Raw genomic sequence first — 23,481 nt, 5'->3', positions numbered from 1 at the left:
CGCCCAGACATTGAAACTTTTATTTTTCAAATTTCTCAGCAACTACTAAATGGATTTATACAATTTTTAAAAAGGTCGCTTTTTGACCCAAGCACTACCTTTCTACAAAATGTGGAGTAATTCCATTCAGTAGTTTTGGCTGTAACCTAGCACAAAATTTCCTACGGGAAATTGATATTTTGACTCATATTTTTTGAATTTCTCAAAAATTACTGAACGGATTTACACCATTTAAAAAAAAGGTCACTTTCTGAACCAAGCTCTACCTTTTTCCCAAATTTGGGGCAATTCCGTTCAGCAGTTCGGGCTATAGCTCATCGCAAAATTTCCTATGGAAATTAACATGGAGAAAACGAGTTTTGGGACCCCCCTTTTTTCTCAGCCCCTGCTTGACGAATCACCCTCAAACTTTCAGGATAGGAGCTGACCTGGATAGACTTTTTTGGGGGGAGAATTTCAGGAAGATTCATCAAATGAGGCCAAAGTTATTAGCAAATCAAAAAATGCTTTTCCCATGGAAACTTGGGTCTAACTATAACTACCTACTGGCGACCGCCAGTAGGTAATATATATAGATATATATATATTTTTTTTTTTTACTGAAAGAACCAAAGGGTAAAGTAATCTTATAGTTAGGAATGATAAAAGGATCTTTTTTTTTTGTTTCAACAAACCTTAGAAATTCACTGAAAAAAAAAAAGGTTTAAGTGACTTTATAGTTAGGTGAACGTGTCAGTGACAACATTAACGTTTTGAAAAACCCACAGTAATTCAACAATCATAGTTAGCAGCACTCATTTTAACTTGCACCCCTGCATGTACTGCTTACTTATAACCTCAAATATTACATCACTCATGACATATTTTATGACATCATATAGGACATCACTAATGACATCTAAAATGACATCATTGATGAAACCACTGATGACATCATCCAAACTTCGCCTTCCCACATATTGGTCTGTAAATTAATATGGTATCAGAGGCCTGGCAGTAAGTACATAATTGCTAAGGAGAATATCAGCAATCAAGGTTAACCCTATACCATACACTTTACAGGTAGCATAGTTCACATTAACAATCAACCACAGATATATGGGAAACTCTCATTGAGTATGCAGTTCTGGCTGTATACAGCTGTTCAAAATAGTGAATGCCAATTCCAAAAGAATGCCCTAACTACTGACAACTTTATTTATTTATTTATTTTTTTTTTTTTTTGAAAAACCTTTATTGCACACAAAAATCAATACAAACATGGGCCTACAGCCACCAGGGCCGGCCGCTAATATATACATGTTCCACAACATCAAGGAAGTAGTGGGCCCCCTGGGGCTCAGCCGAATTGACAAAGTACTGAGTGCCTCTCAGAAGTTATCCGGATACATAAATTTTAGAAATACAAACGAAAAGGAAAAATAAAATAACACCAAAAAACAAGGCGGAAACCATCAAGAAAGAGGCGTCGAACCACGGCTAAGGGACCACACAGTACCAACTCCACCCTCGGGTGGTCAATGAGGATGATCAAGGGGGAGGTGGGGGCGACGGGAGAGCCACAACCATCTACAGGTGAAATGCAATAGTCCGGGAACCCCAGGGTCAGGGGGACAAGGCAACATCAGATGAATCCACGAGGGGGGGTGTGCAGATGTTCCCACGATACGTGTTCCACTGGCCCCAAATTCTACCCCATGCCCCCGGCTTACCCCGGGCCACATACACAGTCTTCTCTCTGCACATGCACCAGTCCATGTTCTCCTTCCATACTGACACAGTGGGAGGCCGCCGGGAACCCCAAAGCTGTGCGATGTCCCTCTTAGCAACCATGTTCCCAAGGGCCGCCCACCGAGTCTGAGCCGCATTATAATCGTTAGGCTCCCACACGTTCAGCACACATCGGCGAACCTCAGGCAACAGGGCGACCCCAGTGACACACTCCATGACAGCATGCACCCGGCGCCAAAACTCCGCAACCTCACGGCACTCCCAGAGAACATGGAGAAAAGTGGCGCTGAGCCCACAGCCGCGTCTACAGAGCCCGTCTTCAGAGAAACCCATCAGAACTAAACGAGGGCCCGTCACGTAGACACGGTGGAGAATTTTAAGTTGGACAAGACGGAGACGTGCGGGTATAGCCACCTCCTTAGGGGAGGACAGCGCAGACTGCCAGTCCTCAACAACTTTTATCTGTCTGAAACCCCTGACACACTGAACCTACATCAAGAAATGAAGTTGATATCAGTAGAGAACTGAGTACTGTAAACAGTATTACTCTATGGAGAGAGTTCATTCTATGCCATACTGTTTGCAAACACAGAAATTCTCATGAAAAATGCACTACAAAGTATTCAGAAACATCTACTAAGAACAGTGTACATTCTATGCAATAGTTGTAAAAAAAAGGACACAATTTGCTAAAAATAACCAAGATCTGAAGGTGCTAAAGATCATACTACCTGCACTCGTCATACTGTGGTGAACACTTTACAGATAGCCCATCTTCTGAAGCAAAACAAGCATGTGTACATAGGTTAGTACCCGGTGCACACACTCTTCTATGTTAAGTATAAATTACCATGCTGACATGATTCTCTCTAATAACTCAAAGCTGCTTACAAAAGTTAATAGCTACTACATAGAATCTTTCTCCTGTTGGAATCTATTTCTGAGAATCAAAAAGTTGTGTGGAGCATACTGAATACAAGTCAACTGTTGCCTACACACAGAGTTACTCTTGAATGCAAACATTTATAATGTGTTCAGCAACTCTACACAGCTGTATTTGTTGTTGTTTTGTTTAAATAAAAAGTTTTATATGTAAATCTATACATGACTAAGATTCTTGTTTGTCCAACCGCACAGGGACAATTCTGGGCCGAAGAAGATTGTTGGGGGTATGTTGGTAATGTGCGAAGAGGGTGCGTTACCAGCTGATGTGGGGAAAGGCAGCATGAAAGGGGTATCCCTCACAGAAAGAACTCCGGTATGTTTTCAAAACTGCCTCGGACAGATGCCAGCTGATGGACTGAATCACCGAATGGCTTTTCAATGCTTATGTAGTGTGACTTATGAACAGTTCGCACCTAGGCTCGCAGAGGCACAACTGCGGCCCATTCGCTCAACTCACAGATGCAGTACTATGAGCCGTCCGCTCCCAAAGGAACAGCAGCGTAGTAGCTTGCAGAGGTACAGGCACAGCAGCGTACTAGCTCGCAAAGGTAGAGAGCTGCAAGCCGACGGACTGGCTTCTAAAGGCATAGCTGCGAAGTTGTGATGTTGGGCAGAGGGAGCGTGAAAGGGTTATCTCGCACAGACAGAGCTCCGATATATTAAATTGCCCCTGGGACCTTTCTTTTATATTATTACTCAATGCAATAAAGCGCTCTTTCTGAACCAAGACCTTTCTCCCTACCAAATTTGGCGGAATTCCATTCAGCAGTTTGACCTGTAGCCTTGTCTAAAGTTTCCTATGGAAAATCCATTGAAAAAACACATTTTCACCCCCCCCCCACATAGCTACCTGTCGCAGGCGTACTCGCTGTTGGTGTGCAGGTCAGTGGTCTAGTTGTCAACATGTCACGGCCACTCCCTGAGGGCAGGTTTGCACACACACCACACCCATCCGGCACATGAATCACAGGCCATGTGACCATGCATAATGCATCAACAACGTCACATCCTTTATTGCCAGTGGTGACGGGATGGTGGACGCTCCATGGGTCTCAATCATAAAGAGTCCATGAAAATTTGCGCAGAGGGTTAGTCGCACCCTGAGCTGTATGGCCGTCAGGGGCCTACTACCACGTGGTGCGGACTTGACTTGCACAGGGTTAGTGCCTCCCGAAGCTGATGTGGCCGTCAGGGGCCTACCACCACGTGGTGCGAACTTGTGTTGCACAGGGTTAGTTGCACCCTAAGTTGTATGGCCGTCAGCGGCCTACCACCACGTGGCGCTGACTTGCTTTACACAGGGTTAGCGACACCAAAAGCTGATGTGGTCTCCGCCATTGATGACTCAGGACGAAGCGACATGTGTGGGATCTGCTGGGCCGTGGAGCGGGTCCACATAATGTGCACCAAGCCATGGTGGCGGGACCGGGCCCTCGAGTTTTCACGGGCACGTGGAGTGCCCACTGGTAGACACTCCGGTGGCAGCAGGTAATTATTTGGTCATGGATGCGCAGGGGCGGCAGTGTCTCTCTCTCGCTCTCTCACTTCCCTCTCTTCACTCTCTCTCTCACTCTCTTCCTTCCTTTCCTTCTATCTCTCTCACTCTCTCTCCCTTCTCCCTTTCTCACTCCCTTTCTTTACTTCCCTCTCCTTTTCACTCAGAATTTTTTTTCCTTCTCTTTTTCTCTGTGTCTCACTCCTTTGATATGCGCATTACACATGTCCTTATTTTGTACTTTATTTTCCAGGCTGTGTCATCGACATTGATGGACCCGACAGGAGTCTTCCGCCTTGTTGTTTTGTGTTGAGTTTGCTAAATTTAGTTTATCCTCTATATGTACGTAAACGGAAAAATAAAGTTTGAAAAAAAAATATACATTTTAATAAAGTTTTTGGTTGTTACTTAAGTGCTGTGTGACTCTTTCTCGTTTTTATTACTGTTATTTGGTGGTGCCCACCATGGTGTTAAATTTGGGGCAGTTATCGCGGGAATACTGGTGATATCTGCAGTTTGCACCAGCTTCTGTATAGTGTGTTAGATTTATCTCAACTTTAGTTGCCTTAAAGTGCTGATAATGAGATGCAGAGTAGGCGTTCCCGTGCAAAAACACACAAGGTGAACCTTTGCGATTTATTCTAAATACTAAAATCCTGTATTTAATTGCACTGTGGTAGTGGGTGCATTTACAGTGTACACACAAAATCAATTAAGAAATCTCATTATATTTATATCGATTGGGAATAGTGGGTGAGGTGCTGGATGTTGACGGGATACACTGCCCAGTTTGTTTATTTTTATGTACACGAAAAAAACACATCACAACTTTCACAACAAAAGGCAAAAACTGCGATGCAAAACAAATTCCGACGATAAGCCGCGTTAGCACCAGGGATTTTACACCTGCTTTCTGCTGGTGTTAAGCAGGACGACTACCTGCAGCATGAAAGGGATCACAGCCAAGTGCAACACCGGAACACCCACAGGTGCCATAGAGTCAATGAGCATGAAAGACAGATACCCATGAGGGCCACAACACTCATCGCAACAACCCCAGGACCGCCAACACCCCTGAACCCGCATCTGAACAAGTGTGTCCGTGTGGTCATTGTGTTAGTACGATGGGTATGGGCCCTACAACATCACAGTGTGCTGTCTTCAGCGGACGTTACCATGTCGCCTCAGCGTTGTCAGTGAGCCTGGACATGTAGCTACGCACGCATCCTACCGCATGCACAAGAGGCGTGTGCTAGTCTGGCGTACACAGGTCAGCGCAGGGGTGTGCCTATCCGGCAAGGGGAATGGGGTGTCTCGGACATGTCCATGTGCAAGAAGTGCGGTAAGTGTGTCGCTGTGTTCTGGAGTGGCCGCCACAAGGGCCGCAGCAGTCGATGTTGTAAAGTGGCATGCATCACCTCCAAACGGCAGTGTCACGGTGTGATTGGAATGCCGCAAGACATGCGCGAATAGGCATTACAATGGTGTGCCGTAGGAGTGCACGGGATACAACCGTGCAGCACACAAAAGTGTGGGGGCTCATGGGAGGGAGAAACAGCTGTTTGGCAATGTAACACACAGTGAACCCGACCATGTGCCACGTGCTGGGCATCTCATCCATGATGACCAGGGTCGCAGACATCCCACAACATCCACGACCGGCCTTTGTACACATCCTGTATGAATGCAGCTGGAGAAGTTACTATAGGGATGAAAGGTTCTGTGTCTGAGCTATCTTGCACTAAGACATCTGCTGCTCCGAGAAGGAACTTGCAAGGGGCCTGCCCCCCCTGACAGATACGATTATATTTGCATCCGTCTCCCACACTACGCACTGCCCAATTTGAGAACAGCGAGTACACATCCCACACTCAAAAGTCCTTTGTCGTAGTTAGCGTGCGTGAAATGGCCTTCACATGTATTTCCCACTACAAAGCTGTCCTGCACTCATTGCACACAGACCCGGCTCATTGCACCAAGCTGTGCCATTTCATCCACAAGACTGGCACACGGCAAGCCAGTGCAGCTACAAGCAGAGCCACTGACGCAATGGCAGGGCATCCCGAACACATGGTGGACTCCATTCACATCCACCTATACCTTGCACATCTGCTGCATATCCTGGGTGCACTGATTTGGCAGTGCTGCGGATCCCTTACCAGCTGAGCTTCCGCATTGCGGATGTTACCAGCGTTCAACCTGTATTGCAATGTCGCACGTGCCTATCCGAGTGGTGCATGGACGTGTGCCTCTCCAACGTGTCGGTAATTGACATGGATTATGACAGGTGTGTGTGCCCCCTGTTGGCCCACGACCAGGAGTGTCATGGTGATGCCCGTTTATGGCATGCATGGATGTTTGGCATGCATGTTGGGAACTGGGCCTGGGAGATTGCACGTGTCGTAGTATGCAGTGAGCAAATTGACCCACTTCCCGATTCTGCTTTGGTGCACATTGGGTACAGTGATTGGAGTCAGCACATCTGTCCCAGTCAGCTGATGGATTACATCGACGACATGTCAAATATTGTGGCCAACCATCACTCATTAGAGATAGTGGCTTACATAGCTACACTCGCGTTCATGGACGAGTGACAAGGTACCTGCAACCACAACTCGATGTGCCACATTGCACGTGTCCCGCCGCATCATTACACGTTGTGAATCTGCTCACATGTCCCAAGACGACAGTGGATATGGCTGCATTGGCGTCGTCTCATGTCCGAGGTGCGGACACCCAACGCTGCTTGACACTGATGTGTGTTGGTGATGGACTACCCCGAGGTGAACATGGACGTTTTCCTACGTTCCTTATTCAGGCATGCTGCTGCATTTGTCTGCATATCTTGGCCGTACTGACACGCACTTTTTTTTATAAAGTTTCCACATTTTCACTTGTCTCCAAATGTGTTGTGTCTTCATTTGTATGCCAATGTGTGTGTCACGGACTCTCTGGCTGCCTGCCATATGTGAATTTCTACCCCATCCGAACAGTGGGTTTGTACTTATGCGTTCTCATGTGCCTGTTTCATACTGACGTTTATCCACTCCAGGCGAGTGCATTTGTGTCCTGTGTTCGATTGTGCGAATGTTTGTGTTTGGACAACATTGTGTTGGATGTTGGTGTGCTCTGCTTCCTATGTGTGTTTTCTGCATTGTGTGTGAGAAGTCCCTTCATGTGAGGTTTTGTTCACCCTTCTCCCTATGAGGCAGTGTGGTTTTCACTTCTGTGCTTGTTCAGTGGTGTGTTGGCGGGTTGTGTGACTTGTGCTCCTTGCTGGTGTGTTTCATTTTGGCCACGGTTTGTCTGTAATTGTGCTGTACTTAATTGCGCATGTCTGCCATTGTGCCCATCTCCCCTAGTCCCCCATCTCCCTGCTTGTTCCTCTTCCTGGTGCTGTTGTGTCTGCAATTTTGTTACTCCACACATAAATACATGTAAAGAACAAATTAGAATAGTTCCTTGATTCTTTTAGATTGCAAAACTTCTCTCTATTAGTTATTTTAGAATTTTCCATATAAACAGTTTTTTTAATATTCAAGGACACATAGAAGTCAGAAGTGCAACGTATTCTATCAACACACTTTCTAGAACATTCTACAACACGAGCAGGTTAAAAGTTCATGAATTTTTTTAAACCTAAAGATATTTTTTGCAACATTTTCTAGAACATTCAACGGCACATGCAGGTTAAAAGTTCACGATTGTTTTAAGTTCGAACAGTGCCTTCCAAATGCAAGTAGCAGGTGTGGTTGAGTTGACCAAATTTTATCCTATGATATGTACTCCACGTTTAATCTCCTTTTTCTTAACCAATCACAAAGATGCTTTTCCACAAAACGAATGTGCACCCTACTTTTAAAAAACAATGCTTTTCATCTCCCAATCAGTTATCGTTTTGAATGAGAAAAAAAAGTAGTTCCCCACCTTTAAACATATCTCTTATTCTACGAACGGACAGCATGAGCTACAGACATCTATCCATACTTCCCAGCCATACCTTCAAAATGCTAGTGTGGATCATAGGACATAGCTATGTTTTCTGGTGCAAGAGGTATGCAGAACAGAGACGTATTGACTTAGACCTAGGTTTACAAAATGTGGACATTAAAGGATTTGGACAGAGAGGATTGAAGTGGCACCAATTGTTGCCTTTGGTTAAAACCTGTTTGCATCTCATACACCCTGACCTCATGATTGTGCACTGTGGTGGAAACGACCTAGGCACATTGACTGGTATAGGTTTGGAAATGCTAATGAAAGACACCTTTCGACAATTGATGTCGCTTTTGCCTCAAACTGTCTTTGTATATTCCAATATATGCCAAAGATAGAAGTGGAAATGGTCAAACCAATTTTGTCCTCAGATTGAAAAATCTAGGAAGAATTTCAGCAAAGCTGTGTCTGCATACCTCAGAGACCATAGAATGGGGTCGATCTACAACAACAACATTCGTTTTGATATGGCTGATATCTACGGAAGTGATGGAGTACACTTCACAGATCAGGGAAATCGAGTTTTTCTGAATAACCTGAAGCTGTGCATCCGCACTTATATGTAGCCCCAACTAATAAACACAAGGGCTCTTTTTAGAGCCGCATTATATTCCCAATATCGGTTCGCAGAGTGACAGCTGCGATCCGGCTAGCACAGGGAGACCTGCGGGCCGTCGGGCAGGCTCGCAGAGGGAGAGCTGCGGCCCGTCTGCTCGGCTCGCACAGGGAGAACTACGGGCCGTCGGCTCGCAAACACACACCAGCGTGCTGGCTCGAAGAGGGAGAGGTCAGGTCTAACTCGCAAAGGGACACTAACGGGCCAACGGCTTTGCTAGCAGAGACACAGATATCACCTAACGGACTGGCTTACACATGTACAGCTAGGGACTCGACGGCTCACAGACGCAGACCTGTGAACCGACAGACTGGTACCAGTGCTTTAAATGGGCTAAAAAAAGTGCAGGTCATTAAAGTAGAGGTGTGGCAAGTGGGCAGGGCTAGGGGCGGGGCCAAGGGCAAAATATTGTCATACATAAAGACTTCTGTACCAGTTGCAGCACATATTAAAACACATGAGAAATGTGTTTATGTCAAAAAACCGTATTAACTCATTACACAAAATGAAAGTCATGATGGCACTTTCACCCGAATAGTCGCTGCGCACCTGATTGACAGTACAGGGTCTGTCTAGAAACCCTGTCCTGTTAATCAGAGTGTGACACAAGCCCTCTCACCCCCCTACAGTTTGGGGACATTCAAATGGGCGCTGCTGGAATCTTCACCAGCAACTCTGCAAAAGGCTTCTTCAGCCTATTCAATTATAAGCTTCACCGAAGCAGAGCGGCCTCTGCCCTGCACTGGAGGAGAAACCTAACCTGAGCCTGCGTGCCGTGGATCAGGGTACCGGTACTCTCCCTGGCTACAAAGAAGTGCTGGTACTGACGGCAAAAAAATTTGGAAGTGCCGGTACTCAGTACCGGTGAGTACCGGCCCATTTAAAGCACTGACTGGTACTGTTTTATGCTTTAGGGTAGTACAGTGGTGTTTGTGTACTGTAGGGAGTTCGTGCTGGAGGTAGCGTTTTAGGGTTTAAGGTAGTGCAGTGGTGTTTGGGTAGTGTAAGAATCGTGCTGGAGGTAGTGTTTTAGAGTTTACGACAATGCAGTAATGTTTGGGTAGTGTAAGGGGTCATGCTGAGAGTACTGTTTTGGGGTTTAGGGTAGTGCAGTGGTGTTTGTGTAGTGTAGGGGGTCATGCTGGGAGTAGTGTTTTAGGGTTTACGGCAGTGCAGTGGTGTTTGTGTAGTGTAAGGGTCATGCTGGGAGTGGTCTTTTATGGTTTACGGAAGTGCAGTGGTGTTTGTGTAGTGTAGGGGTCGTGCTGAGAGTAGTGTTTTAGGATTTAGGGTAGCACAGTGGTGTTTGTGTAGTGTGGGAAGTCATGCAGTGAGTACTGTTTTAGGAATTAACTGTAGTGCAGTGGTGTTTGTGTACCTGTTTGGGGGTTCATGCTGGGTGTAGCGTTTTAGGGTTTAAGATAGTGCAGTGGTGTTTGAGTAGTGTAAGAATCGTGCTGGAGGTTAGTGTTTGAGTTTATAAAAATGCAGTGGTGTTTGGGTAGTGTAAGGGGTCATGCTGGGAGTAGTGTTTTAGGGTTTAGGGTAGTGCAGTGGTGTCTGTGTACTGTAGGGGGTCATGTTGGGAGTAGTGTTTTAGGGTTTAGGGTAGTCTAGTGGTGTTTGGGTAGTGTGGGGGGTCCTGCTTGGGGTAAAGTTTTAGGGTTTATGACAATGCAGTGGTGTTTGGGTAGTGTAGGGGGTTGTGCTGGGGTAGTATTTTAGTTTTAGGGTCGTACAGTGGTATTTGGGTAGGGGGTCATGCTGGGGGTAGATTTAGGGTTTAGGGTAGTGCAGCGGTGTTTGGGTAGTGTAGGGGATCATGTTGGGGGTAGTGTTTTAGAGTTTACGACAGTGCAGTGGTGTTTGGGTAGTCTTTGGGTAGTGTAGGGGATCATACCGACAGACTGACTCACAGAGCTCCGAGCCGATGGAATGACTTCTAAAGGCATAGCCGCGGCCTGGTGATATGAAGAGAGGCAGCGTGAAAGGCATATCTCACACAGACACAGATGCCAGTGTTGCCTCGCAGAGGTAAAACTACGAACACAATGGCTTCTACACGGAGAGATGCGAGCTGATGGAGTAAATCACATAATGGCTGCCAACACTTCCTAGTTTCAACCATTCAAAGCCAATAAGCCGCAAGCTGGTGCTTATAACCCCTCAGCCAATCACATGTCAGAATTCTCAAATATCGATATCTGTAAACTTTTATATTTCTCAAAAACAACTGAACGGATTTACACCATTTAAACAAAAGCGTGCTTTCTGGACCATCACCTTTCTCCCTGCCAAATTTGGCGTAATTCCGTTCAGCAATTTCACCTGTAGTCTTCTGTAAAGTTTTGTATGGAAATTGCATGGAGAAAACACGTTTTAGGACCCTCTTTTTTCTCACCCCCGCCTACTCCATTCATCCCCCAAACTTTCAATATAAGAGCTAATCAAAAAAAGAGAAACTTTATGGATAATTTCATGAAGATTTGTCAAACAACGCCAAAGTTACAAGCACATAGAAGGCTCCAGAAGGGGGGCCGCGCAACCCCCCTCCCAACATGAGTGAAGCCCCGGGGCTGCACGGACCCCAGCGCACCCCCGCAACCCCTGCTATTATTTTTACGAAATACCCCCGGGACCTAGCCCACCCAAGGGCCTCATTAAAATGAAACGCGAGAACCCGTGACCCCAGCGCCCCCTTCTCTTGTTTTATACCTTTGTTTCTCAGTTTTTGGGTGACTCACTTCTACCGAGCCACAAGATGGCAGCCAACACTTCCTGGTTTGGACTGCTAGCAGCCAATCACAGTGAAGCTCGCGCATGCGACATAGGCTCCGCCCAGATATTGAAACTTTTATTTTTCAAATTTCTCAGCAACTACTAAACGGATTTATACAATTTTTACAAAGGTCGCTTTTTGACCCAAGCACTACCTTTCTACGAAATGTGGAGTAATTCCGTTCAGTAGTTTTGGCTGTAACCTAGCACAAAATTTCCTATGGGAAATTGATATTTTGACTCATATTTTTTGAATTTCTCAAAAATTACTGAACGGATTTACACCATTTAAAAAAAAGGTCACTTTCTGGACCAAGCTCTACCTTTTTCCCAAATTTGGGGCAATTCCGTTCAGCAGTTCGGGCTATAGCTCATCGCAAAATTTCCTATGGAAATGAACATGGAGAAAACGAGTTTTGGGACCCCCCTTTTTTCTCAGCCCCCGCTTGACGAATCACCCTCAAACTTTCAGGATAGGAGCTGACCTGGATAGACTTTTTTGGGGGGAGAATTTCAGGAAGATTCATCAAATGAGGCCAAAGTTATTAGCAAATCAAATAATGCTTTTCCCATGGAAACTTGGGTCTAACTATAACTACCTACTGGCGACCGCCAGTAGGTAATATATATATATATATATATATATATATATATATATATATTTTTTTTTTTTTTTTACTGAAAGAACCAAAGGGTAAAGTAATCTTATAGTTAGGAATGATAAAAGGATCTTTTTTTTTTGTTTCAACAAACCTTAGAAATTCACTGAAAAAAAAAAGGTTTAAGTGACTTTATAGTTAGGTGAACGTGTCAGTGACAACATTAACGTTTTGAAAAACCCACAGTAATTCAACAATCATAGTTAGCAGCGCTAATTTTAACTTGCACCCCTGCATGTACTGCTTACTTATAACCTCAAATATTACATCACTCATGACATATTTTATGACATCATATAGGACATCACTCATGACATCTAAAATGACATCATTGATGAAACCACTGATGACATCATCCAAACTTCGCCTTCCCACATATTGGTCTGTAAATTAATATGGTATCAGAGGCCTGGCAGTAAGTACATAATTGCTAAGGAGAATATCAGCAATCAAGGTTAACCCTATACCATACACTTTACAGGTAGCATAGTTCACGTTAACAATCAACCACAGATATATGGGAAACTCTCATTGAGTATGCAGTTCTGGCTGTATACAGCTGTTCATAGAAAGCCAAAATAGTGAATGCCAATTCCAAAAGAATGCCCTAACTACTGACAACTTTTTTTTTTTTTTTTTTTTGAAAAACCTTTATTGCACACAAAAATCAATACAAACATGGGCCTACAACCACCAGGGCCGGCCGCTAATATATACATGTTCCACAACATCAAGGAAGTAGTGGGCCCCCTGGGGCTCAGCCGAATTGACAAAGTACTGAGTGCACCTCAGAAGTTATCCGGATACATAAATTTTAGAAATACAAACGAAAAGGAAAAATAAAATAACACCAAAAAACAAGGCGGAAACCATCAAGAAAGAGGCGTCGAACCACGGCTAAGGGACCACACAGTACCAACTCCACCCTCGGGTGGTCAATGAGGATGATCAAGGGGGAGGTGGGGGCGACGGGAGAGCCACAACCATCTACAGGTGAAATGCAATAGTCCGGGAACCCCAGGGTCAGGGGGACAAGGCAACATCAGATGAATCCACGAGGGGGGGTGTGCAGATGTTCCCACGATACGCGTTGCACTGGCCCCAAATTCTACCCCATGCCCCCGGCTTACCCCGGGCCACATACACAGTCTTCTCTCTGCACATGCACCAGTCCATGTTCTCCTTCCATACTGACACAGTGGGAGGCCGCCGGGAACCCCAAAGCTGTGCGATGTCCCTCTTAGCAACCATGTTCCCAAGGGCCGCCCACCGAGTCTGAGCCGCATTATAATCGTTAGGCTCCCACACGTTCAGCACACATCGGCGAACCTCAGGCAACAGGGCGACCCCAGTGACACACTCCATGACAGCATGCACCCGGCGCCAAAACTCCGCAACCTCACGGCACTCCCAGAGAACATGGAGAAAAGTGGCGCTGAGCCCACAGCCGCGTCTACAGAGCCCGTCTTCAGAGAAACCCATCAGAACTAAACGAGGGCCCGTCACGTAGACACGGTGGAGAATTTTAAGTTGGACAAGACGGAGACGCGTGGGTATAGCCACCTCCTTAGGGGAGGACAGCGCAGACTGCCAGTCCTCAACAACTTTTATCTGTCTGAAACCCCTGACACACTGAACCTACATCAAGAAATGAAGTTGATATCAGTAGAGAACTGAGTACTGTAAACAGTATTACTCCATGGAGAGAGTTCATTCTATGGCATACTGTTTGCAAACACAGAAATTCTCATGAAAAATGCACTACAAAGTATTCAGAAACATCTACTAAGAACAGTGTACATTCTATGCAATAGTTGTAAAAAAAGGACACAATTTGCTAAAAATAACCAAGATCTGAAGGTGCTAAAGATCATACTACCTGCACTCTTCATACTGTGGTGAACACTTTACAGATAGCCCATCTTCTGAAGCAAAACAAGCATGTGTACATAGGTTAGTACCTGGTGCACACACTCTTCTATGTTAAGTATAAATTACCATGCTGACATGATTCTCTCTAATAACTCAAAGCTGCTTACAAAAGTTAATAGCTACTACATAGAATCTTTCTCCTGTTGGAATCTATTTCTGAGAATCAAAAAGTTGTGTGGAGCATACTGAATACAAGTCAACTGTTGCCTACACACAGAGTTACTCTTGAATGCAAACATTTATAATGTGTTCAGCAACTCTACACAGCTGTGGTGCACTCCCCGGGCTAATTCCTGACCCGGGGACCCCATCCCCAAGGGTCTGTCAACATATTGAAACGGGAGGGGGGCATGTGCCCCCATCCCCAGGCCACTTTTGGCCCTAGGACTCCATCCCCTGGGGCCCAGCAACATATTAAATGGGGAGGGAGCCCTACCCCTCTCCTCGAGCCAATTTCAGCCCCAGGGACCCCATACCGGCACCATATTAAACGGGAGGGGCACACAGCCTACCCTCTCCTGACCAATTTTGGCCATGGGGACCCCATCCCCTGGGGTCCTGCAACATATTGAAAGGGGAATGGTGCACAAGAGACCTCTCCCCAGGCCAATTTTGGAAATGGGGACCACATTCCCGGGGCCCGGGCAACATATTAAAGGGAGGGGGGCCACACGGCCTCTCTTCTTGGGCTGACTTCAGGCCCGGGGACCCCAGCCCCCAGTGCTTGGAGCAAGAAAAGGTGGGTGTCCTACTGCCCATCCAGGACACCCATCACACTGTCATTGGGAGCTGTGGGGGGACCCCCAAGGTTGCTGAGGCCTAGCCAGCTCCTTGCATCCAAGAACTAGCTTCCTGCCGGATCTGGAATTATTCTGTTGAACAGTTTTTGCTATAGCCTTGTCTAAAGAAGTCTATTGAAAATGCTTGGGGATTTCGTGTTTTGGGACCCTCCTTTTTTCTCAACCCCTGCTGGATGGATCACACCGAAACTTTCCAGGAAGAAGCTGAGATGGATGGACATTATTTGTTGGAACGTTCAGTGAAGATTTGTCAAATGGGGCTAAGGTTATTAGCAAACCAATCATCGCTCTGTCTATGGAAAATCTGACCTAACTATAATTACCTAGTGGCGACCACCACTAGGTAATATATATATATATATATATATGGAATTCATTACCCCCAAACATAAGATCCACAGATACTAACTATTGTATCTTCAGAAGACTACTCAACAGTTGGCTCTTTCCACCATAAACATCATACTCAAACATAAATGTACACCATATCCTTGTGTATATAAACATTTCACTTGGTTATATGTATGTATCTAGATATGTGTATGTCTTGATATAAATATGAATAATAATATGTACTTATGTATCTACATATTTATTACTTTATTCCTACCGTAAAAAAGGGGGAAAAACAATGACTCTCACCCAAAGCACTACCCTATATTTCACCCTATACTTCTCTCAATATATCCTCTACCTTCACTCTCTGACTCATCCCAAACCTCATTCTACTACTATGATCTCCAAAATACCCCTTTCTAAACTCGTCCCTCCTCTATCCCTCCTTGGATCAGCCCAAACCTAATTGTAATACTATGATCTTCCAAACAAAGCTTCTAAATTCTTCCCTCACCTATCCCTCTTTTGACTCCTCACAAAACTCATTTTACTACTATGATATCCCTAATCCATTTCTAGAGAGTCTTCTCTCCTCCATCTCTCCTTATACTGATACCAAACCTCATCTTACTGCTATGATATCCCAAAAAACACTTTCTAGACTCTTCCCTCTTTTATGCCCCATTATCCTTTCCAATCCAACTACCAGACTCACATGTTCACTGTTGGCACGTTAACTGGGCCCAACTTATCCCAAATGAAAGAGCATCAGGAGTATTTGGTGTCATGGGATTATAAGATTCTGCTCCCCTGGGTGTTTCTATTCCTGTTAAGAAAGGATCTTGTAAATTTGAATTTGCAGGCATCGTAGGTGCATCTGGTACGATCCCACTAAAGGAACTTAGCATGCCTTGAGGAGCGTGACTCTCATTATATGGTGGAGGACGGCTTAGAAGCCGCGGCCCATGCAGGTAAAAGTGGTGGGGCGGTAGGGCCGAGTTGGAGGGGGTGGGATTTCAACGACGACGAGGGCAAATTATTTATTTATAAAAATGTTCCCTTGTCATCATCTGTTAAAGTACCCCACCCAGCCCCACTGCCCTTACCTGCACGGGCCGAGGGGACTCAGTAATAACTTATTTAAAACTTCCTCATCTCTATCATTCTCACTCTCATCATTCAGTTGCCAATGTTTGAGAGTTCTCAAGATGTTTTTTCTTCTCCTTACATTTCTCTCCTTCACCTTTCCCGGCAACTAATGCAGGATGCATTTGTGTTCCCTCCGCTATGGTTATTCTCCATGCTTTCTGCTGGGAATCCCATCTAGCTTAACTCGAATTTCACTATAGTAATCCACCACTAACCATTTTTGAGTTCTGGAGTAGCGTGTTACATCGCCGAAAAGCGCTTCGACGCCTCGTCAGGGGTAGTAAGCGTTATATAAATACAATTACAAAACCACAACCTGAACTCATACAAACTTATAAAGGCGACTTTTTTCAGGGACCTCACTATACATAATATGTTACACACAAAAAATCTAAAACTATAGAAAAGCATCCTAAAAAAATCAAATGCTCTTAGAGAATTTAAGAGAAAGGTGGGGCATAACAGAGGGCCGGGACGATTAAAGAGAGCAGGTCCAACAAACTGCACCCCCTCCCAGCAAAGACACTTTATATACAATACATCACATTTTGAATTACACTCTCCGGCAGAAGGGTAACCAAGGCAGGCCCTGGCGAGCAATCGAATGTCCCGTGTTCCAAAGTCGGCTGAACTGCAGGGCTTTTTTTCAACTAATCTGGCAATATGAAATACCTAAATAAATGGTATTATAACATACAGACAGCTAAAGGTATTAAAGATCCGGACCTTAGAACTTGCGTTTTATTCACAGTTTCAAAATGAAAAATCATCGATATCGCAGATTTTGTCACAGAGAGAAGGAAAAAGAGGGGGGGTCAGGGTCTGGTTTGACGTTTTTGCAAGGGTTGTTTATGGTCCTCAGTCAGTCTACCAAAGACGGCAGAACCTCTGTGTATGTTTTCAACACTCAGCAATTTATGATTGGCCTTGGCAACTAGAAACAAATACACAAAGCAAAGGAGAAGAAAGGCGTGGCACGTGGATTTTTTCAGTTGAACGTGATACCTTTTAGGCGCGGCCTGCCCTTGGCTCTGAATCACGCACTGATGGAACGTCTGCTGACTCACAGGAACGTGTCTGTTCTTTGTGTCTAGTCAGAGCGAAGGTAGAGGGCGCGGTCGGGAGTAACATTTGGCGAGTTTACCAAAATTACTATAATATATGTTACTAGCACTCGTTTCTGCCTATGTTGAGCATACAATGAAAGATAAACCTACTGGCGGGTGTTCTATTCACATGGAATTTTAAAAAAACGTAAATACTTCTAGTGAAGCATTTTAGGATCAGAGATGCGAAGGATCAGTGCGTGCTAAGTTTGCCAAAATAAAAGGCTGTTTTAAAACTGTTCGATCTCTAATATATCATTCTTCAAGCCGCCCCTGAGAATTGAACTTACGAGTGAGCATAGACCCTATTGCAATGAGATGGAATGGGATGCAAGAAAGATTAGTGGTACCTGGTGTGACTGACGGTGACCTCACATTTCTTCTGATAATCATAAACTGGAGGAGGTGTTAAGCAGTCAGATGCGGTGCTTCATTTGAGCCGGTGGTTTCTGGTGCTCGGCACCTGCACTTAATTGTCAACACCGGTGCTCGTGAGAGTCTGCTACAAGGTGGCGCTATCTAGAGAATTTAGGGGCATATCAGCAGGGGCCGCCGATAATTATCGCTAAACGCACTTAGCGCTCGGATAATTATCGCCGGCTATCGCTGCTTTCTATTGCGGAGATATGCCCCTTAGGGAGGGCGACAACAACAGTTAATTATAAATTCAAAATACATTAAAAATGACTGTTACCTGCTGTTACCTGCTGCCAAAGCTATTCTTATAGCTTTGGGGACCTGAAATAGTCCGGATCGGCACACTTGAAGGAGTGTGATGGTTAGTAGCTCTGTTGGTACTCTCATTATCTGCGCAGGCAGAGGCAATGTGTGGTGCAAGTTGCAGTGGTAAATAGGTACTGGACAAAAATGCTCCATTTCAGCCCACTCCCGGGGACTGGACACTGTCATTCCTTAGGGCCCGGCACCTTAGTTCATCTCATTAACAGCTATTGGCGCACTGTAGTAGTGGATGTTGTTTTTGGAACTTTTTCTCTAAATCAGATTTAGCTGGGCGAAGAGAATTTCAACTAGTAATGTCTGCACAAAGTGGCGCTATTCTCGTTGAGTGCCGCCTGGGAAGCTCTTCCCCATGCCGAGGAGTTCTCCCAGTGCTCCATACATGATCCATACATTTCTAAGTAGACAAAATGAACAGAGGCTGCAACAAAGCACACTAGCTGGAGTTGAAGATGCTTTCTAGCAGACATCTCACTAGCATCTTTCATTGGGCGCAGCAGTTGTGCTTCAAATAATATGAATGACATCAAAACCTAGACCTTTTTTGCCTGAGTTTTCAGTTCCTAAATTCACAATCTGAAGGAATGGCTCCACTTTTGTCTTTGATTTTCATTTTCAACATTTATCAAGTCAAACATTAAAGGAGAAATTTTTCTCTGGCTAAATGTTGGGAGCTGATGCTATGGAAATGGATTTATTGTGATGGACCATGATTAGCATTTGTAAAGCACCGCATATCACAAGAGCCTCATTGTGTCTGACCAAAAGGGGGAGAGTAGCTTGAAAGAAGGGAAGGGTAGGGCAACGGAGGTGCAGAGAGGAGAGGGGCGGGAAGGGGCGGGGAAGGGGAAGCAGAAGGGGAAGGGGAAAAGGGAAAGAGGAAACGGGAAAGGAGAAGGGGAAGGGAAAAGGGAAAAGGGAAAGGGGAAGAGGTAAAGAGAAAGGGGACAAGGGAAAGGGAAGGAACTGAAGGGATGTGAAGTAAAGTGAAGGGAAGTTGTTGTGTGCAGATTTAGATTCCGTATGTAGGTTTCCCAATGTATGCCCTTATATAGGTACAATTCACATTGCCCTTATTTGGACATAGAAATCGGGCCCTCATTTAGACATTGTCCGTACAAACCAAATACAGGCATGGCCACCTACATCCGTCCATCCACGTCACAACAAATTTTTGGAAAACCAGACCCATAAGCCTTTAGGAATTTCCCTCAGCGTGAATATTGATTTCTCCAAGAACTCATTAAGTATGCATAAACATTTATTCATTCATGACGCTCCTCTGCCCGATCATCCACGTCACAACGAATTTTTGGAAAACCAGACCCTTAAGCCTTTAGGAATTTCCCTCAACTTGAATATTGATTTCTCCAAGAACTCATTAAGTATGCATGAACATCTATTCCTTAGGGGTTCATTCATGACGTTCCTCTGCCCGACTTTTACGTCAATACTGGCATTCCTAGACACCTTCAAGGTATAAATATACCAGCACTTGCCCTGGCAAATTGCGATTCTTGGAGGATTCGATCCAACCCAGACTACGTGGTTCGCCACGGCAAGTTTGGAAGGAGATCGAGTTCTAGCCTGATGCACTGAGCTGACGCTGCCATCCTTCTCGCAGAGAATCCAGCTCCAGTGCACTCTGACTTCCCTTGCGGGGGTTAGACTATCGAGTCCTGAAAAGAGATTCCAACCTCTCTCATTCTAAGATATGGAGCTGACTAGAAATTAGAGAAACCTTTGCAACTCTTGGCTAAACTAAAATATAGCTAGCTATACTTTAGAAATGGCACCCGCTTCAAACCTCGTACTGCGCTTAGGTTAGGTACACTGGGGTAGAACAATTTAGAAGCATCAGATGAGTATCACATTTTAGCTTATGTTATTTATGTATGTATTTTGATTAATATATGTCATAGCTGCAAACCATGCTATTGCAGTATTATTTTATCTTACTGCTAATCTCATACATATTGTACTTCGCAGTCTGTCTTACCATTGTAGCAATTCATATCTCATGCATGAGAAATAAGACTGTTCAATAAACCTTTTTATTGAAACGCCCGTCTCTATTTCTGTGCAACTCTGTAGAAACGAAGCATGCACGATTGACTGAGTGAAACTGTTATCTATTGTTTCCACGATTCTGAGACTGTTCCGATTCTAAAAGGAAACAAAGGTGTCATGTTTATGCAGTTGTCAGAGACTAATCCCTTCTTGTATATTCGAGAAGTTTCTAGTGATCTCTGAGTTAGCTGGCACACACAAGTAATTAAGTTTAATATACTCGATAGAGACATACTGACCGTAGTCCTATATCAAATCTATAGTGTATGTTATTCCAATGCGCAGAGCCTATTAGGTATATAGGAACTAGACTACATGGTGCCCAACAGTTTGGTACGGCACTAACGTAACGCTAGATACTGAAGTAACGCAGTCGTGCTTTTCTCAGAGACCCTCTACTCATAAAACTCCATAAGACGTCTGGAGTGGGTAGGGATAATATCCAAAAACAACAGGTGATGGACAGAATGCAGAACAATGTCATACATTCACCCCAGTACAGAGAACTGGGCCTAAATCCATCGTTTTTTTGCTCACCATGCCATTCCAGTTTGAACCCAGCCATATGCATATCAGTCTTGACCCTGTGCCTTATGGGAACAATCCAGCCCGAACTGCCAAGCCAAGTCCTCCCTGGACTGGAACCAAGCATCCTAGGACCGGTTTCGGGGTTTCACCCCGCTTCAGCCAGGATAGCTTGATTCCAGTGGCATGGAGAGCACGGGACTCACGTCTGAGCATACCCATCCCACTCGGGGTGACAATTGCAAAAACAACAGGTGATGGACAGAATGCAGAACAATGTCATACATTCACCCCAGTACAGAGATCTGGGCCTAAATCCATTGTTTTTTTTATCACCATGCCATTCCAGTTCAGTTGACTGGGGGTGAGTGCTTTCAATGTTCAACACTCCGTCCATCATCCCCTTTGGTTTTGCTTTGTTCGCCCTAAGTTGGCAGGGTATGCCCAGACGTGGGTCCCTTGCTCACTTTGCCACTGGATTCAAGATAACCTGGCTGATGAGGGTTATGAACCCGAAACCGGTCCCAGGATGCTTGTTTCTGGTCCAGGGAAGACATGGCTTTGCAGTTCAGGCTGGACTGTTCCCATGAGGCACAGGGTCAGACTGATTTGCATATGGCCATGTCTGAACTGGGGTGGTGGAGTGAGCTAAAGAATGATGATGGATTAAACCCAGATCAGTTGACTGGGGGTGAATGCTTGCAATGTTCAACACTCCGTCCATCATCCCCTTTGGTTTTCCTTTGTTCGCCCTAAGTGGGCAAGGTATGCCCAGACGTGGGTCCCTTGCTCATTTTGCCACTAGATTTAAGATAGCCTGGCTGATGAGGGTTATGAACCCAAAACCGGTCCCAGGATGCTTGTTTCCGGTCCAGGGAAGACATGACTTGGCAGTTCGGGCTGGACTGTTCCCATGAGGCACAGGGTCAGACTGATTTGCATATGGCCATGTCTGAACTGGGGTGGAGGAGTGAGCTAAAGAATGATGATGGATTAAACCCAGTTCAGTTGACTGGGGGTGAGTGCTTGCAATGTTCAACACTCCTACTCCTTCCATCATCCCCTTTGGTTTTGCTTAGGGATAATATCCGCCATTGCTGAGTAGGACAAAAGTCCTATGTATTAGCTGTTTGGTTTTGTTCAACGTTGAAGGATACTGTGTTCCAAAATATTGTGCACCTTATCTTTGCTCTGCAACTTTCTTTAATCAATGTCGGAGAACGACGATCCTATCGTCAACAACGGTCAAGCTGCGGCTGACCTTACAGGTCTTAATGAATACGAGGTGGGTGTTATACACATCCCACCAAATTTAAGGAGAGCCATCACTCTAAACCTTATAAAACATGGTCTGACACCAAGAGATGGTAGAGCAGTTTTCGTGATAGAGGCACATGAATCTCACCAGACAGAGGTATTCTATTCATGGATAGTATTTCCAGAATCAAATCCAGTAACACATGTGTTTCACTTCTACAAAGAAGATGAACCGCCTGAGGAATATATTCCTTTCGAGAATATTGAAATTCCGCTCACATACCAGGAGCATGAGCTCTGATTTATAGGCGCCCTAAAACATTACAATCACATTACTAGGCTCGGTCCACTAGGTTGACCAGGAGCAACATGGCCGATTTTAACCGGCTACACACCTGACCCTGACATTGAATCAATGTCGGACAAGGAATTACTTAATAACATACAAAAGTTAATAGAAATATACAGTTAAACCACAACTGTCTGAAAGTCCTGATAAGGTCTTTCCTAAAAACACTCCTACCTCTTCTAAAAAGAAGTGGGAAAATAGCAAACAGAATTCCAAAGAGAAGCGTTATCATTACAGAGGCAGGTCTCCTCCACACAAGGAGCCCTCTGAAAGGAGTTAAAACCTCAGGAATAGGGATAATCTGAGAAAACCTGACAGATCTCAAGATAATGATACATGTCCCTCTCGTACTTTTCAGATATTGTCACAGACATCCGAAAGAGGAGGACAGTCAGAAAACAAGGAAGAATGTGTGAAGTCCAAAGACAATCAACACGTTCAGAAAAATAAAGCAAAACATCAATTCTCCAAGAAAAAGGTAGCAGGTCTGAAGATCAGACATGCCGAGAATACTGAGAACCCAACTCAAAGAATGGAGAATGGGCCCAGACCATGCTGGACAGTGCAGCAGAAGTTACAATAGGTCGCCAAAACCTGAAGGGGCTTCTGGAGACAGTGGACTTGAATGAAGACATACAAGTTGAGACTGTAGGCACCAGGGTTCGTTCTCCACATAGGTTATATTCAATAACACTCCGGATGGAGGGAGACATACCAAGAAAAGTGAAAGCACTCTTTTGGGACCATCTTTCAAAGGGTTATGATATACTTCTAGCAGAACAGGACTGGCCACCAGAATTTGTCAGGGAGTGCCCATATGGCGAGGACATCATTATGCATGCCTTCTCCAACCATGTTCCAGTTCATTTAAAATATACATTAGCCAGGAAATGGGCAGTAGCCCAAGCCCCAGCACTGTATAAAAATCATGTAGGATGGAATGAGGACTCCCCTCACCATAAAATCCAGTTAAAAAATCAACCGACTGCACAAAGGCAG

The sequence above is a fragment of the Triturus cristatus genome, chromosome 5_1 (assembly GCF_964204655.1).
Source record: "Triturus cristatus chromosome 5_1, aTriCri1.1, whole genome shotgun sequence".
NCBI classification, from domain to species: Eukaryota; Metazoa; Chordata; class Amphibia; order Caudata; family Salamandridae; genus Triturus; species Triturus cristatus.
The sequence above is the reverse complement of the archived record's forward strand: the minus strand, read 5'-3'. Positions refer to the sequence as shown.